The 16,751-nt window shown below is 44.9% G+C and overlaps 1 long non-coding RNA gene across 5 annotated transcripts in view; it reads left to right on the top strand.

The window, feature by feature from the left end:
* Positions 1–1,751: 1,751 nt before the first annotated feature.
* LOC134485835 (uncharacterized) overlaps positions 1,752–16,751 on the top strand; it is a 59,724-nt gene continuing 44,724 nt past the window's right edge. For 2 of the 5 annotated variants that reach the window (XR_015670641.1, XR_015670664.1), the window contains exon 1: positions 12,113–12,251. This is a non-coding gene — a long non-coding RNA (uncharacterized LOC134485835). Of the gene's footprint in view, positions 2,281–8,174; positions 8,276–11,754; positions 12,848–16,751 lie in introns of those variants that run through there. The other 3 variants (XR_015670675.1, XR_015670647.1, XR_015670653.1) reach the window with 3 other exon arrangements.

Genomic DNA, 16,751 nt, shown 5'->3' on the forward strand with positions numbered 1-16,751 from the left:
TATGTAAAGTAATTTCTATTTGACATCTCATGTAGCATATGTAGATATTTTAGTATTTATTGTATACATGCATAGTTTTAAAGGTCATAAATGTTACCTTGTCACGTGGCATGGCAGTGTGAAAAAGTGTGAAAAGCAGGACGTAGAATTCCTAGTTTTCATAATTACTCCTTTTAGTGTATTGCCAAATAAGTCACACTTATTTATTTATTCTGCTTGTTTGTTTCTATTTTGAGGCAGCCCAGGCTGGCCTAGAACTCACTGTGCAGTCCTGACTCTTCTTACATTTACAGTCATCATGTCTCCTTACGTTTACTGCAGTCAAGCTCCTGAGTGTTGGGATTGCAGAGCTGCGAGCCCCAGTACTCCACTGAGTTAAAGACCTGAAAATGGAGGGAGGGGGTGGAGCTAGAAAGCTGGCTCCGCAGGAAGAGGACCGGCTGCTTGGCTGCTCTGGCAGAGAACCCGGTGGGTTTCCAGTACCCAGCTGCCTGCGACTCCAGCTCCAGATGATCCCATGCCCTCTGGCCTCTTTTGGCACCTGCACTCACAAACATAAACACACACATAAAAACACACACAAAAATGAAAATAATCACTTTTTTAAAAGTGTGAAAAAGGAAGAAATAACTGTCGTGCAGTTGTGATCTCTCTCTCTCTCTCTCACTTTTGGAAAAATGTTATCCACACTGCAGGTAGTGGTTCTGCAGAAGTAAATGCACAGCGATTAGAATGACAACAAAGGAACCTGATGTATGGCTTCCCATCCCAAAGTTTATGTAGTGAAATTTTTTGTTTAGGGCAAGGTCTTATGTAGCCCAGGCTGGCCTTGAATGCCTCAATTTTTCTCCTCGAGAGTGCTGGGATTCTAGCACCGACTACTAGGTCCAGCTGCAGATAGAATTGTTTATTTATTAAATTTAACTTGAGACAGGGTCTCACTGTGCCGCTCTGGTTGTCCTGGAACTCAGTATGTAAACCAGGTTGGCCTTGAACTCAAAGAGATCCACCCGACTCTGTCTCCACAGGCTAGAATCAAAGGCATGCGCCGCCATGCCCAGCTGCAGAGAGAATTTTAAAATGGAGTTAGGGAGGACACAATCCTCGGTAGCATCAAGCTTCAAGCCCTTGAGTAAGCCTGAATACAGTATGGCCTCCAGGCTGCTGTGAAATACTCCTTTCCAGGCATCGCCCAGAGCTGCGCAAGACCAGCTGCGCTTCTCTCTACTGGTTGCTCAGATTTGAGAAGTTAGATTCTACCCATGATGCTCGTCTCTGCCCCTCCCCTTGCTGACGTCAGTGGTTCGTGCCTGGGGGACTGTAGTGATGTTCTGGGGGAATGAGATTCTCTAGGAGAGTTTGGGAAACTCTCAGGAGACAGGATAGTAGTGGATAAATTTGAGTAGTAGAGTTAGACCAATATGCAGGCGATACAGGGGGGTGGGGGCGGAGTAGAAGCCTTTTGTCAGCCATAGCTGTCCTGACAGAAGCCTGGAGCCAGAGAGAAGGAGAACAGGAAGTAGGTGTTTAGCGGGGCCAGGAAGAAGGGAAACCCATATGAGCTACACTGAGCAGGCTCCCCCCCAGTGCTAGCTGTGCCCACCAGATATCCCGAGTATATATGCACAGAGCTCATTTGATCCTTAAGGCAAGTGTGGTAACTTGACAATGCTTGACCTAGGGAGTGACACTATTTGGAGGTGTGGCCTTGTTGGAGGAAATGTGTCACTATGGGCGTAGGCTTTAAGACCTTAGTTAGTCCTAGCTGCCCTCAGAACAAGAGATGGACCTTTCAGCTCCTCCAGCCCCATCCCTGCCTGGATGTTACCATGCTTCCCACCTCGATGATAATGGACTGAAACTCTGAACCTGTAAGCCAGCCCCAATTAAGTGTTGACCTTTATAAGAGTTGCATTGGTCATGGTGTCTGTTCACAGCAGTAAAACCCTAACGGAGACAGCGAGCAAGTCCCTTCACTGTTCCTCCGTTTTTATGGATAAGGAATTGAGGTGAAACGACACTAAGCATCTCCGCCGACTAGTTTGAGTGTCTACCCTCTCTCCACCGTGGTCACAGCCAGTTCAGGTCCGCTGCACAGCTGTCTCATTTCCCCACAGAGTCTATTTATCTGACTTGCTCTGGATTTTTGTCAAGAAGTCTGGCTCTCTGCCATAGTACACAAGGACAGAGAAGACAGAATGCCACCAGGATGGGAGAATCATGGCGAGGGTTGGGAACAGAAGAGTCATCGGGAAGCCTTATGGGCCGTCCTTTGTGAAGGTATTTGAACTTTACCAGGCAAAGAGAGCCTGTGGTGGATGTGGGCTGTACACGGGGCAAGGGGCATGGGGGCGGGGCATGAGGAAGGACTATGGGATTGGCTTTTGGAAGTCATCTCGTGCCTTCGTGCCTTCGCAGGGAGCCAGGGGTGGATGGCTCGGCAATCTTCTGAGTGAGGGGTGATGACAGCCTGTGCTAGGGAGGCCAACGAAGAGATACGGAGGTGTAGACAAGTTGGAGAGCGTTAAGTGGAAAGATTCTGCGATGTGATGCGTTAGATGTGAGGGTCGAGGGAGAAGAAAGGAATATGAACCAGACAAGCTGGGTGCGTGTTCCGTTGAATTCTGAGGCTGAAGAGATTATGCTAGGAAAACTGGTGCTATGGGATTCTGACCTGTGCTTACAGGACCCACGCTGGCTTTACACTCGACACTGCTGCCTTGAGATTCTTAATACATTGACCCAAGGACTACCATAGGCTATACAAATTATATGGCCCGCCCTGTAACCCAGACATAGATATTCAGGATTGAAGAGAGGTAGAGGAAGTCTTTTCAGGGTGGAGTTTATGTGTCTAGGAGGTAAGGAGCATAAAGTGGGGCTGCTGGGTTATATGAAGGAGTAATTAATTAGGGTAAGCAAAGTAAGCCGGGTTAAAAAACAAAAGAGTGGGGTTGGGGATTTAGCTCAGTGGTAGAGCGCTTGCCTTGGAAGTGCAAGGCCCTGGGTTCGGTCCCCAGCTCCGGAAAAAAAAAAAACAAAAAAAACAAAAAACAAAAGAGCTCGGAATATTATTATGCTGATGAACTATAGACTAATAAGGAAGATTAGATTCTGCTCTCCATTTCTGTAATAGAATTTCAAAAACCTTTGGAGTTTCCTGAGTGGTAGGAATAAATGTTTTGGTTGGGTCAATGGAATGACCCGTCTTTGGGGAGGAACATCATGATTCAGGAGAAAGTAGAGACACCATTAGAGAATTGGACATTTCAAGCCATCTAGTCTCTGAGGAAGGAAAGGGGTAGACTCCAGCTTCTCAAGCCTTGAGTCTCAACCCCATGTAACAACAGCAGGAAAAAAAGTTTCAGAATGTGCAAAAAAATCAAAAATGGTTTCAAATAAAAAACACACTTTAGAGAGAATCTCCTGTGTATTGTGTGGAAGCGTCGCCTGTCTATAAAAAGCTGATGGTCTGTTAGCTGAGGCAGGAAATAGAAGGTGGGAGTTCTGGGAGGGAGAGAGAAACTGGGCTAGAGTCAGGTGCAGAGGAGATCAGCACCAAACTCTGACAAAACACACATGAAACTGAGGAGAGGTAACCAGCCACGTGGCATCATAGAATAGAATGAATAGGTTAATTAAGTTATGACCTAGTCGAGGATCAAGCCCTAGCTCACGGTCTAGGCATTTATTCTGGAACGGAGGCAAGGGTGGAAAAGCCCACGGTTATGCCCACGGTTATGCCACAGAACCCAAAGTGTCTCTCGAAGCGCAACCCTGTACGAATCCACACTGTCCTGCCCCTACCCTAGGCAGGCTATTTCCTCTGCCAGCCGAAGGATGGACATTTGGCTTGATGACAAGTCGTTAAAACTCTATCCGTTTCTGAAGGCTGCCCTGGCGGAATGGAGTGGAATTGCCCATGCTTCCTCCTCTCTCCCCTGCCCCAGGCTGTGTCCTGACAGAAATCGGATCCCTCTTGGCTCAGTGCAGGGCAACTCTAAAGACTCCAGAGCTTTTTGTGGGCTCAGCTGGAGGCTTGTTGGCAAGCATGTTGACCTCCAGGTTCTCCTGCTCAGCACCGCGCCCCAATTTGAGCTACATCTCCCATATACTTCTGTCAACATAAGGGGTGTTTCAAGGGACACTGCCTTGCACCCCAGCTGCACACAGGTCTCCATCCCCGTCTGTTTCATCCGAAATGGACCCAAGGCAGAGGCAGTGAACCTCCAAGAAGGTGATAAAATAGCAACCACTTCCTGAACTTATTTGACAATGGAATCTGCCCTCTTTAACCTTGCGTGGAATGAGTGTTTCCCAATTGGCTGGGTTTCAGAAGTGAAGAGCTGGCCCTGACTGGCTCGCAGAAGTGTGTTCTCCGAGGCAAGCCTTCCTCGGTGGATTAAATGAGTTGAAATATGATAATGGTGACTACTTCTTTCCATGACTTCAGACCAATCCATTTATCTCTAGGATGTGAGAATATATTCTTAAAAAAACCTTTAACAATGTATTCTTTATATCATTGTTGAACAGAGTAAGAAAACTGAAATTGAGAAAATTAAGTATGTCTAAGATTAAAAGTGGCAGATACACAGCTTGGATGTGGTAATACATCCCGAGGGAGCTGAAGGCAAGAGGAGCGTGAGTTGAAAGTCAGCCAGGGCTACATAGCAACACCAGGTCTCAGAATAATGTGAACAGACACAGGACTGAAATTTATAGATCTTAAAACTCACTACGGAGCTCTAAGTAACCAGTACTGAACAAGACTAGCTCAATGACTGACGTGTAGATAAATGGGACAAAATGACTGAAGTTCCAAAAATATGTTAAACTTGTAGCCAACTGAATTTCAAAGGAGGCCAAGACAACTCAATGTAAAAGAAACATTTAAACAAATAGCAAAGCAGCTGCATGGCCATTTTTTAAAAATAGAGTTGCTATTGTACTGTACATAAAATGTATTCATAATGGGCCATCAACCCAAATGTAAGAGCTAAGCCTCATGAGATGACCTAGAGAAAGGGCTCAGTGTTTATGAGCTCTGACTGCTCTTCCAGAGGACCTTACTTTAGTTCCCAGCCCCCTCATGGCAGCTTTTAACCATCTGTACCTCCACTTCCAGGGGATCCTACAATCTCTTCTGGCCTCTGTAAGTATAACATGCACATGGTACCTTACACACATACAGGCAAAACACGTATCTCATGAAATAAAAGTAATAATAAAAATAAACTTATGAGAAGACACAGAAATGGTTCCTCTGGACAATCAATATGACCCAAGGAATACACACAGCAAGAGAAGAAAAAGAAGGTGGAATGTGGGGCTGGAGAGGTGGCTCAGTGGTTAAGAGCACTGACTGCTCTTCCAGAGGTCAAATCCCAGCAACCACATGGTGGCTCACAACCATCTGTAATGCGATCCAATGCCCTCTTCTGGTGTGTCTGAAAACAGCTACAGTGTCCTCATATAAATAAAATAAATAAATCTTAAAAAAAAAAGATGCAATGTAATAAACTGGATTTGGATTTCATCCAAATAAAAAATCTTGTGCTGCCCAGATCACCAGTAAAATGTAAAGAATATCCTACAGCATGACTAAAGACATTTGCAATCGTGTGTGTGATAAGGATAGTTGAAGAATTCTTCTTTTTAGAATTAATTAACACACACACACACACACACACACACACACACACACACACACACACACACACACACACACTGTGGCTGTCTTCAGACACACCAGAAGAAGAAATCAGATCCCATTATAGATGGTTGTGAGCCACCATGTGGTTGCTGAGATTTGAACTTAGGACCGCTGGAAGAGCAGGCAGTGCTCTTAACCACTGAGCCATCTCACCAACCCATAGGAAGAACTCTTAAAATTACAGCTCACTCAGTTAACAATGGGCAAAATGGGGAAGGCTCGGCTCTTTCGAACACTTACTGCTCTTGCAGAAGACCTAGGTTCCGTTCCCACACGGTGATTCAAAATGATCCATAACTACAGTTCCCGGGGATCAGTTTCTCTTTTCTGACCTTGAGCGCTTCAGGCATGCACAGAGTACTCGTCCAAACATGTAGGCAAGACACGCACACACATAAGTGTTTTCAGAAATGGCCAAAGAGTCTGAAGAGTTATCCTTCCCAAGAATATCTGCAAGTGTTCAGGAAATGCGCAGACAGCGTTCAGTGTGGTCAGCTGTCAGGAGACACGCAGTGGAAGGAGACACAGGAGCACAGAGAGAGGCCACAGTACATGGGCTATGTTTGTGGAGAAAGAAGTCAGGGAGGGGAACCTCGTTTTTGAACATTTCGTTATTTTGTTATTTGGGTATTTCGTTAGGACAATGAAAACAGACAATCCAACCTGGAATCTGAGGATAACAGAAAGCATGAAGGAGCTCAATTCAGACAGTCTCACTCTTCGCACTAAATACAAAATAAAGGCATCCAAAGAGGGAATTCCAATGTTTCATTTAGTTCTAAACAATACAGGTTTTTATTGTGAACTCCAAAGTCTCACAGGTATATAGAATTCTTTAAAAGAAAAAAAAAAAAAAGGTTGGGGATTTAGCTCAGTGGTAGAGCGCTTGCCTAGCAAGCGCAAGGCCCTGGGTTCAGTCCCCAGCTCCGGGAAAAAAAAGAAAAAAAAAGACAAACAAACCTTCCCAATGAACACATTACACAATGCTTTTATGGGCAATTTTACTGGGTAATTAAAAAAAATACCCACAGTCCTGTGAGTCGACTATAACCTCTGTCAAAGGGCAACATTGCAACAATTTGAAGATTTTAATTGGCTTTATTTTCTATTCTGGAAGAAGGAAACCCTTTATCCCATAAAACAGAGTAGATGTTTGCAATTCAGGAACTGAAAAGAAAGTCGATGTAGGTCTTTAAATGTTTGTCCTTTGGTATTGCCGCTAACACTCAGGTGCACTTCCTTCTGCCCTTTCTTGTGCGCTCTTTTCAATTGCTAATGCATTTAAAGTGCATTAATTAATATCCGACCTTTACTTTTTCTGCTTAGGAATTCCCCTGACCTGCTCCTTTCTCCTACATTGCCTGGTTCTGTACACCTTTAGGGTTTATAACCAAGTTCACTGTAATTAAACATTAATTCCTCAAAAGGGAATGATGATTATGATTTTTCAATACAATTAGTCACTTTAGAAAAATGTTTTATTCCTACAACAATCCATCTCCCTAGAATAAAAAGACAAATAGAATCACTTGGTCAGGAATTAAAGGTAAATGATTGATTTTATTAATTCAAATACACACTTAGGAGATGTTTCATTTACCAAAAATTAAAACTAAACCAATGTATCATCTTGACTGACCATCAGTGTAGCCTAGCAAAGTTAACCAAAGAATTATTGACCCTTAATGTGTTATGAATTCTTATAAAGTAATTTGACAGAATATGTCAAAGGCCATAAATGTTTTTATGCCCTGACTGCAATGCACTTAAATGACATTGCTGAATTAGATTATGACCAGTAAAGAGCTGACCCTGCTTAAAACTTCAAAACCTCCAGCATGGTTGGCAGGAAGGTACAGTGGGTAAAGGAGTCTTCCTCACGAGTCTGACCACCCAACTTTATGTCACGGTGGAGAGAAGAGATTCAACTACACAAAACTGCCTTCTGAACGCTACACTCACGCTGCCACACGTCCATGCCCCCCACCAACAGTAATTATAAACAAATTTTTAATTGAAAAACCTGCCAGCAATAAAAGTAAGTTACTTTTCATTGGGTAAAATCATCAGCAAAATTATCAGGAAGCTTTTAACAAACATTTTATGTGGCTGTGAGACGTTTTATGCAACTATTTGGTTGGGTATCACTACCCAGTTACTCTGTCCGACTCTAGTCTGTCATGGCTGTCATGTATCTGTAGATGCAGTTAATATAGACACGTTGACCTTAACTATGATCCATTCCCTTGATAATGTGTTAATGTGAATGACCCTCAACCAATGTGGCCAAACGCTATAAGAGCAAAAACTGAGGTCTTCTAGACAAGGAAGAAAGTCCTCAAGATTGAGGCTTTATTCCTCCAGAATCACGCCGGCTAGTCCCTACAATTTCTTGAAATGTGTCTCTCTGTCTCTGGAGAAACCATAATACAAGTCTTTATTTCTTCCTTTCTTCCAGACCTTCCAAGGGTCTCCTATTGCAGGCTGGCCTCAGACTTGGCATGGTGGACGATCAAGGCAGGCACGAGCCCATACTGCTCACTTCAGCGTTTTTAAAAAGTGGGTTTTTTTCTTATAAAGTATTCAAAAGTCATTTACTAAAACTTAAAACAATATATCTGCATGCGGTGCTTCAGGTAATGGAAGAGAACTGTCAGCACTTGATGTCATCTACCACATAGGAAGTTCCAGGCCAATATGATCCCCTCTGAAAAACGTAACCCCCCCTAACCCCGACAAAACAAAGCGAAGAAGCTCAGTGCAAATCATAGCTCACTGGTACAAGATTAAAACCCGAACTACTGAAGTACAATTGAACAGTTTTTCTTTTTCTTTTCTTTCTTTCTTTCTTTCTTTCTTTCTTTTCTTTTCTTTCTTCTTTTTTTTTTTTTGAGATTGTGATGAAATTTTATTAACTTAAAAACAAAACCACTGTAGCCCAGAATGGTGGTGCACAACTTTAATCCCAGCACCCAGGAGGCAGAGGCAGGTGGATCTCCGTGACTGCGAAGCAAGCATTGTCCACAAAGCAAGTTCCAGGACAGCCAGACCTCTGCTATATACAGAGGAAAGCTTGTCTTGAAAAAAATAAAAAATAATAAAACAAAACAAAAAAAAACTCAAAGTACCCAGTGGCACCTAGTTGCATGGGAAAGAAGAATCACACTTGCTACTTTATCCTCAGACCCACTGGATCAGTCAGGGGCTGCTGGCAAACCAAACCGCTTCCATGGTTTTAGTGACTCGGTTCTCTGGCTTACACAGCAAATGCACCCTCCCGCCTCTTGCCGCCACCCCATTCCCCATTCCCCCAGTTACCTCACCAGCCACACAGAAGCCTTTAACAGTAAATAAAACCTTTAGGAATCCGATAAGCATGTAAAACTAAAAGAGAAAAGGGCTCTCTAGAAGAGTCCAACAGCCGCTGGCTCACCTAATCCTACCACGTGACTATGGTAGATACCATGAGATCACTCAGGGTAGAGAAAGCCGTGAGTGTGGATCCACTGAATGAATTGTGGTGATTCATGCCCTCCAGACCTATGCACGACAGATGGAGAATCCTTCCCAATGCTCAAAATGGAGAATCATTTAAAATGGATGAGCTGTTTATTTCTGGGATTTTCCATCTAATACTGTTTGACCTTGGTTGATTAAACACACCTCACCTGGAAAAGTGGGAAGTGAAACAAGGGAGAGGGACAGGTTTACTGTGCCTGCAGGAGCTCCCATGCCTGAATAGGCATGGTACCTGGCAGGAGAGTCTCTCCGGTCACTGTAGATTTTCAAGGTACATGCCATGACGCTGCTCTGGCAATGTCACACAGAAGTGGGACTCTGGGTCAGGTCAGAACATCTGGCAAACAAGAGGAGCAGCAAATCCCTCTTCCACATCCTCCCCAACCTCCCTCTAGAATCTCATATTGGTGAAAAAAAGTGAACTTAGGTTTAAAGGGTAAAATGAAATGACCTGCTGTGTGCTCTTTTGCTTCTGTTTGTCAGTGTTGTGAAGGCAATGCTAATGAGTTCCCAGATTCCTGATCTCTCTCTCTCTCTCTCTCTCTCTCTCACGCACGCACGCACACACACGCACGCACGCATGAGAGACAGACAGACAGACAGACAGACAGACAGATGATGATACTTGATTAGGGCCTAAAGGTTCTCTGAGGATGATGTGACAAGTTACCAAATGTGTCTCTTACCTTGGTGCTTCAACTGCTCAAATCTGCCCAGGAGTCCAAAAAAAGTCTTGGCTTCCAATGAGAGAGGAACAATTCACACATATTTCCCGCATTTTCAGAGTTATTTAAAGGCTGGAGGCCAACCATGTGGGAAGTATTCCTCTGGGTTTGACCCATTGTGTGTTAGTTGCTGGAGCAGATGTTAAGATTAGAGGTTGTACTGTGAGCATGCTAATGGTGTCGTCCCATGTCTGTCTGTCTGTCTCTCTCGTGTGTGTGTGTGTGTGTGTGTGTGTGTGTGTGTGTGTGTGTGTGTGTGTGTGTTTTGAGATGTACGGGACTAGTCTAAAACATGACTCCAAGGTCAGGTCTAAGAATTCGGCTCCAGCATAATGTGAGAGTATGGGAAGTTAATGGATCAGAGGGAGAACCTTTGTTCAGGGAAGGGTGGAAGCCGATGGCTAAGTCACTTCTTTCCTCATCCTCCCCCAAGATGCTGAGGCACCAGTTTTGTGATTTTTTTTTTTCATGACACAATCTTATGGCTTGGGCAAGTCATTGTATTTGGTGGCAGCCAATTCCATAGGTCACCTTTGCATTGGTTACCTCTCCCTTGGGCTTTCCTTGGGATTGCATTTTCTAGTAAGACACCCACATATAAACCTTCCCAATCAAACTTAGCTAAGGTCCTGGAGAGTGTTTTTATTCTAAGAAGGGTAAAACCTGGTCTCTAAGACAGGATTGGGCCTAGGGGAAGGCAGGGAGGTCCTAGGACAGGATCGAGGGGGGCTTTTAGCCCTGGAATTATGTGAGCATAGGACTGGGTTTCATAAGGAGAGACCCTGGCAGACAATTCTGTTACCTGCCATACTCCTTCAAGTCTTTTATCTTATCTGTTCCCTCAGAGACCTCCCACCCACGCCCCTCCCAACTGCAAGCCCTCTTTTTTTAGTATTAATACCCTCGAGTCCAATTAGTGCTGACCATATATCATATATGAAGAGATGCAAGGCCAGCCACTAGGGAGTGGACAGCCTACCAGTAGCCACATCCCCACAGAAAAGTGATTTTCTCTCCTTGAGTAGCCATCAACTGCCAGAAGTTCCTCAGCTAGGGGTAGGCCCTCCAGATTCCTTCTTCCTGTTTTCTGTTTTCGTTTGGTTTTCTGGGTCCCTCCTCCTCCATTATTGTAGGAAATCTGGTCACGAACCTTGAATGAGTCTGAGGTCATGTCCCATATTGCCAGACTGTCTCCACAGCCTTCTTGTTATTATTTGTCTGTCCTGTGTTGACTGTTTGTCCACTGGAGTCTGGTTAGATAAGCTTTGACTTTAGTGTTCCCGTCTTTCCTCCTGGGTTCACAGAGGGCCCATGAGTCAGAGCTACAGTAAATGGTCAGTACACACGCACCACTCCAAGGTCCCATTCAGGTGGACTTTAACCAGGTGACTGATGGAATCTTCTATACCTCTTTGCTTCTCTACCTGTACGTTTCGTAATGTAATTCATGACAAGTCACAGTCCCCAGTTTACCCTTGTCAAGGGCTCTAGTCCCTTTGTACCACCCCCAGGACCCCACTTAAGGGACAGCCACATCTCAACGTAATTGAGTGCTTGGTGTCTAATCACGGTCTATGAACAAGACCATCCAGTAATATGCCTGAAATACTAAAAGACAAGAACAGCATAGTTTTATCCTCCTGTGGAAGGGTCTCTGGCTCAAGTGCCCCCTGGGATTTGGTGTCTCGTTTATGTTTGCTCTCTGGTATCTTTCAGTACCAAAGCACCTGAAAGACTCATCTGTGTACACCATCACTGACAAGACTTAAATGTCCTTGTCCCTAAACTTCACAGGCACAAGGCAGAAGGTGAATGTCCAGTCAGTGGACCCTTGTCAGTTCCTTACTTCCTGTCCCTTGCTTCTCCCCCTGTGACGCCGTGCCTCCAGTCTGCCTGTCCCCTAAGGAGAGTTGGGCTGGGGTAGAAGAAGACTTGGATGAATCACGCAAGCACGCGAACCTTGGAATGGAGAGCTGCCGCTGCCACCACCGCTGCCGCTGCTCAGGGAGTGCCTTTAACTCAGCTGCTTGCCGAGTTTGAGGTGTGGTGCTGAATGAAACTGTGTGCCACACGCCCTGCCCTGAGAGCCCTGAGTCACATGTTTACGGCTCACTCTCCCTAGTCCTAATCCACTACACCCTCAAAACCAGCTTAGTCAGCATGAAGTGCTTCTAACAACAGCGGGAGCAGATGGACCAGACACCTGCCAGCCTGCAGGTCCCTCAGGTCTGTCTGTCGCTGGGTCTGGCTGGCTGTGGATCTTGCCGCACATCTGGAACCAGATGCTCATGGTGAGGAAGATGGCGATGTCTGGCTATCAGCAACTCATGGGGCCTTACCCGAGTTCGTTAGGCAGTATAAGTAGGTCCAGCTGATTACAGGAGAAACACGGTTTGTATAGATGTGCATCTCTAGAAGAACGGATGCTGGCGTTTACTAAGTACCTCTCCAAGAGTCTTCTGCTTTCTGTGGACTGTGGTACAGCAGGTGTGGAGAGGAACCAGCTGTGGACGGGTTAATAGGTCAGGGAACCTCAGGGCTCATATTAGAAACTTGAAGCATGGATATTTGCTGGACGTATAGAAATAAAGGAAAGAGAGACTGGGAAAACGGGAATATCGTTCCCGTTTAGGGAAGGAGGGATTGCAATTACTGATGGGGGAGATCATGAAGTCAAGGCTTGTGGCTGGCAGGTTTCTTGTGGATGAACAGTATAAAGAAACACAATTGGGGGCTGGAGAGATGGCTCTGCGGTTAAGAGCACTGACTGCTCTTCCAGAGGTCCTGAGTTCAATTCCCAGCAACCACATGGTGGCTCACAACCATCTGTAATGAGATCTGATGCCCTTTTCTGGTGTCTGAAGACAGTTACAGTGTACTTAGATATAATAAATAAATAAAATAAATAAAGTAACACAATTACTTTTACTGGCAAATGAAAATGAGGCTATGCAACAATCAACTCTGGGAGGATCGTGAGGTTCATTAAACCCCACCTTATTTTGCAGAAAAATGTTGTTTCTGCGCCCTCCGCCCTTCAATATGACAGGCAAAGATAAGACTAAAGCAGACAGGAGAAAAAAAGCTGAAAGTCAGTGATAAGAAGGGAGAAGAAGGAATCTTCGACCAGCCTCTTACTTTAAGCTCTTGAGAGGAAAACACGCATAGCTTAGACAATTGTTCTAAACACACACAGCACACCAACACCCATAACCGCTCAGGGAGAGAACCCTGGTTCTCCAGCTTTGTTCAGCGGCTGAATTCACCTTGTCTTTTAGTTTGATAAATTTCAGTCTCGAATAGAGTCTATTTGGAAACCTTTCCCTGCCTTTTATGGTGCCATGCTCTTGAGGACTCTAAGGAAGGTGTTCTCTGCAGAAACTCCTCATTTAGATTTGCACACCGACGATGCAGTTGCCGCTTAGCCATAGAAAGAGGAATAAACCACGGGCTTAGAGGTAGGAAGCGATCGTTAACTGTTAGGTACAGCCACACCTCTGGAGGGGATATTCTCCTCATGGAAAGAGTCATGTGATGAGGGCAGGCGCAGCCTTCAGTTCCTCCTTCAGCCTTGATTTGTGAGGGCTGCGGTACAGAGCAGTAAAGACAGGACGTACACGCTACGTCACGTTCTCAGGCTGGCTTTGTTTGCAGGGACTACCAGGGTGACTGGAGAGATCCCTATGGATTTTATGCCTAAAGCTACTCCCCCGCGCCCTCTCCACCCCACTTTCCAGGGTCTCACTGTGTAGCCCTGGCTGACCTGGAATTTAATATGGAGATCAGGATAGCCTTGAATTCTTTCATTCGCCTGCCATTGCCTCCCTAGTTTTGGGATTAAAGGTATGGACTATCACACTCAACTTCCTCTTCATTAAAAAAATGTTTGTGTGGGGGTTGGGGATTTAGCTCAGTGGTAGAGCGCTTGCCTAGCAAGCTCAAGGCCCTGGGTTCGGTCCCCAGCTCCGAAAAAAAGAAAAAAAATGTGTGTGTGTGTGTGTGTGTGTGTGTGTGTAGTATGTATATATACATATATGTACACACACACACACACACACACACACACACACACACACACACACACACACACACACACTATTCTTTGAAGCCAAAGTTTGCCCTCCACCTCCTGATCCTACCGCCGCCTCCTCTTCCCACGGGCTGGATTACAGGCAGGACCACCTTGCCCATCTCTCTCCACTTCTTTTTTTTTTTTTTTAATCAATCGGGTCTCACAAACTAAACAAGCACCCTGTACCTCCTCAGAAGCCGCTCCAATCTTTACGAATATTTCCAAACAGCCGAAGGCTGGTCGAGTGAGTACCCACAGAACTTCTCAGCATCGGCAGTGATTTAGCCTGTAGGTTTTTCCTTCTCTCCGGAAATTATTTTATTTAAAGACAGTTGTGAATATCAACTATGTGCTTCACCAAGCTTGACAGTCAAGGTCTGGTTGGGTCGGGTGGGGACTTAAGTGTCGTCTTCTTAGAGACACAGTAGGCAGAATGGACTATCACCATGGCTCCTGAGAATAGAAGTTCCCAGCATTTAGCTGATTCTCTAGTAAGGGGCGCCACTGCCAGCACACGCACACTGCACTGTGTTTTAGCAGCCCTTGCTTTAATGGTTTAAAGGAGACGGAGCGAATCCGCCTTAACTCCGCCCACTCTTGCGCATGCCCATTGCCTTCAGTTGATTTCAAGAGCATTATCTTCCCGTAGTGTCCTATGGCAAATGGCTATTCAAAGGTAGAACCAGCATTTTGCCTCCCGGCATATTAAGTACTGTCATTATCTTATAATGTGTATTTGGGAATAATAAGGAAGTAGTTAAGGTATTTCAATACTTTGCTTGTGACTTGAAGCATAATAAAATATTCATTTTCCAAGGCGAAGGATGTTAACGATCACGGTAGCACTTGCTAATGATTGTAAGGTATCACACGCATGCACATAATAATGGTTGTCAGCTTCAGAAAGAACTATATTCCTTTTTAAAAAAAAAAATCTACTCCATTTTCATGCTGTGGTGTTCCCGACCTATCCCATCCACAAATGCAGAATTCATGCCACTTAATCATCGGCTAGATGATAGGAGAGAGAAACCATTCATTAGGAAGCTACAGATGTCTTATCTTTGATTCAGAACACACCAGAGAATTTAATTCAAAGTTCTAGAAAAAAAATATTGACAGACAGATGGGATACGAACTTAATGAACCAGCAACGAGCCAGCGCTCTCTAATCTATCAAGGCCCTCTCTGGCATTTTCCTTTTTGTCTCTAACCAACTCTCCATGTACAGTGAACACATGACAAATTCTCAACAATAATGTCTGACGTTGGACAGAAGCCACCATAACCAAACAATGAAGCCCCAAACAGTAAGAGCCAGCTGTTTTAGGTAAAAGTAGCTTGGCTTTACCATAAAACCCTGCAGTGCAGTGACCTTGTTCTTTAGAGGAATATGTATACATATTATTTATGTGTGTGCGTGTGGGTGCCTACCAAGCCCAGATGAGGTCATCAGAACCCCCAAGCTGCCTGTTGTAGGTGCTAGGAAACATGCTCATGTCCTCTGGAAGAGCAGTTATCTCTTGTAACCATTGAACCTCCTATCCCCATCTCTCTCTATTGAGTAACTTGATTCCACGACCTATGTTTTTGCTGTGTTTCAGGTGGGGTGTCTTCACTGGTTTTACCGAGTTTCCGTCCCCTTGCCTCTATCCTCCATTTTCTAATTTGCCAGGGGTTGCTTGGGGATGGGCTCAAGGCTCTTCCCTCTATTCAGTTGTCTAGGAGACCCTGGTGTGGGCCTCAGTGGAACGCACTCCAACCTCTACGGTTTTCAGCAGCTGAGCCTGTTAAGCCCTGTCCATCAGGTGAGGTGGTCTAAGGTCAGCCCTTCACCAACCCCTTCATCTGTCCTAGTAAGACATGGGTCATGGGTCGGGAGGAACAAGGGACCTGTATCCCACAACTAAGGATAGCTATTGTGGGGCTGATCTTTAAAGGATTCTCTCTCTCTCTCTCTCTCTCTCTCTCTCTCTCTCTCTCTCTCTCTCTCTCTCTCTCTCTGGTGGAAGACTGCAGCTTCTGATTTGATGGGAAAGAAGTTATAGGATGTCAGAAAAAGGTTTGGTGGTGTAATTTTTCCCCCTTTTTCTGTAACAGAGACTCACTCAATCATTCTGTCCCCCAAATCATGGCAACTCTCCTGCCTCAGCTTCCCAAGTGTTAGAATTATAGGTGTGAGCTGCCATCCCTGGCTTTGAGTACTGTTTTTATAACACACAAGATGAACTGAGAGAGCAGGTAGTTTGTGAGTGTTTGTGAGGGTTTGTGCATGTAAGTGTGAGAGTGTGTGTGTGTGTACATTTTGCATATACCTGGTAGCTTTGTTGAACTCAGGGAAATTTCACCAAGTGGTCCTGACCCCTGAGATCTCACTCAAGCAAAGGAAAATGTGTTTTAGACTCATAGTGTTTACTAATACACCAACCCATAATTTTAAATAAATGTTCTTTCTACACCAACATCAGCAGAACTGTTTCACACAGGAGTCTGAGGATTTCCCCAACCCTCGGGGTAGAAAGGCAGTGCTGCTGTGTAAGAACTAACATCATATCTAAGAGGGCTTGGGGACTGGAGTCTGAAGGTAGGGGTGCTGGCCCCTCCACTTTCCAGGCCATTAACATGGTCGTGAATTCAGTGTCCCGTGGCAACAGTCTTACTTTGTTTTTTCTGTAGGTGTGGTGAATGATTATCAAGGATTCAGTGTAGTTTCAAGTAC

This window comes from Rattus norvegicus, chromosome 2, assembly GCF_021556685.1.
Source record: "Rattus norvegicus strain SHRSP/BbbUtx chromosome 2, alternate assembly SHRSP_T2T, whole genome shotgun sequence".
Classification (NCBI taxonomy): domain Eukaryota; kingdom Metazoa; phylum Chordata; class Mammalia; order Rodentia; family Muridae; genus Rattus; species Rattus norvegicus.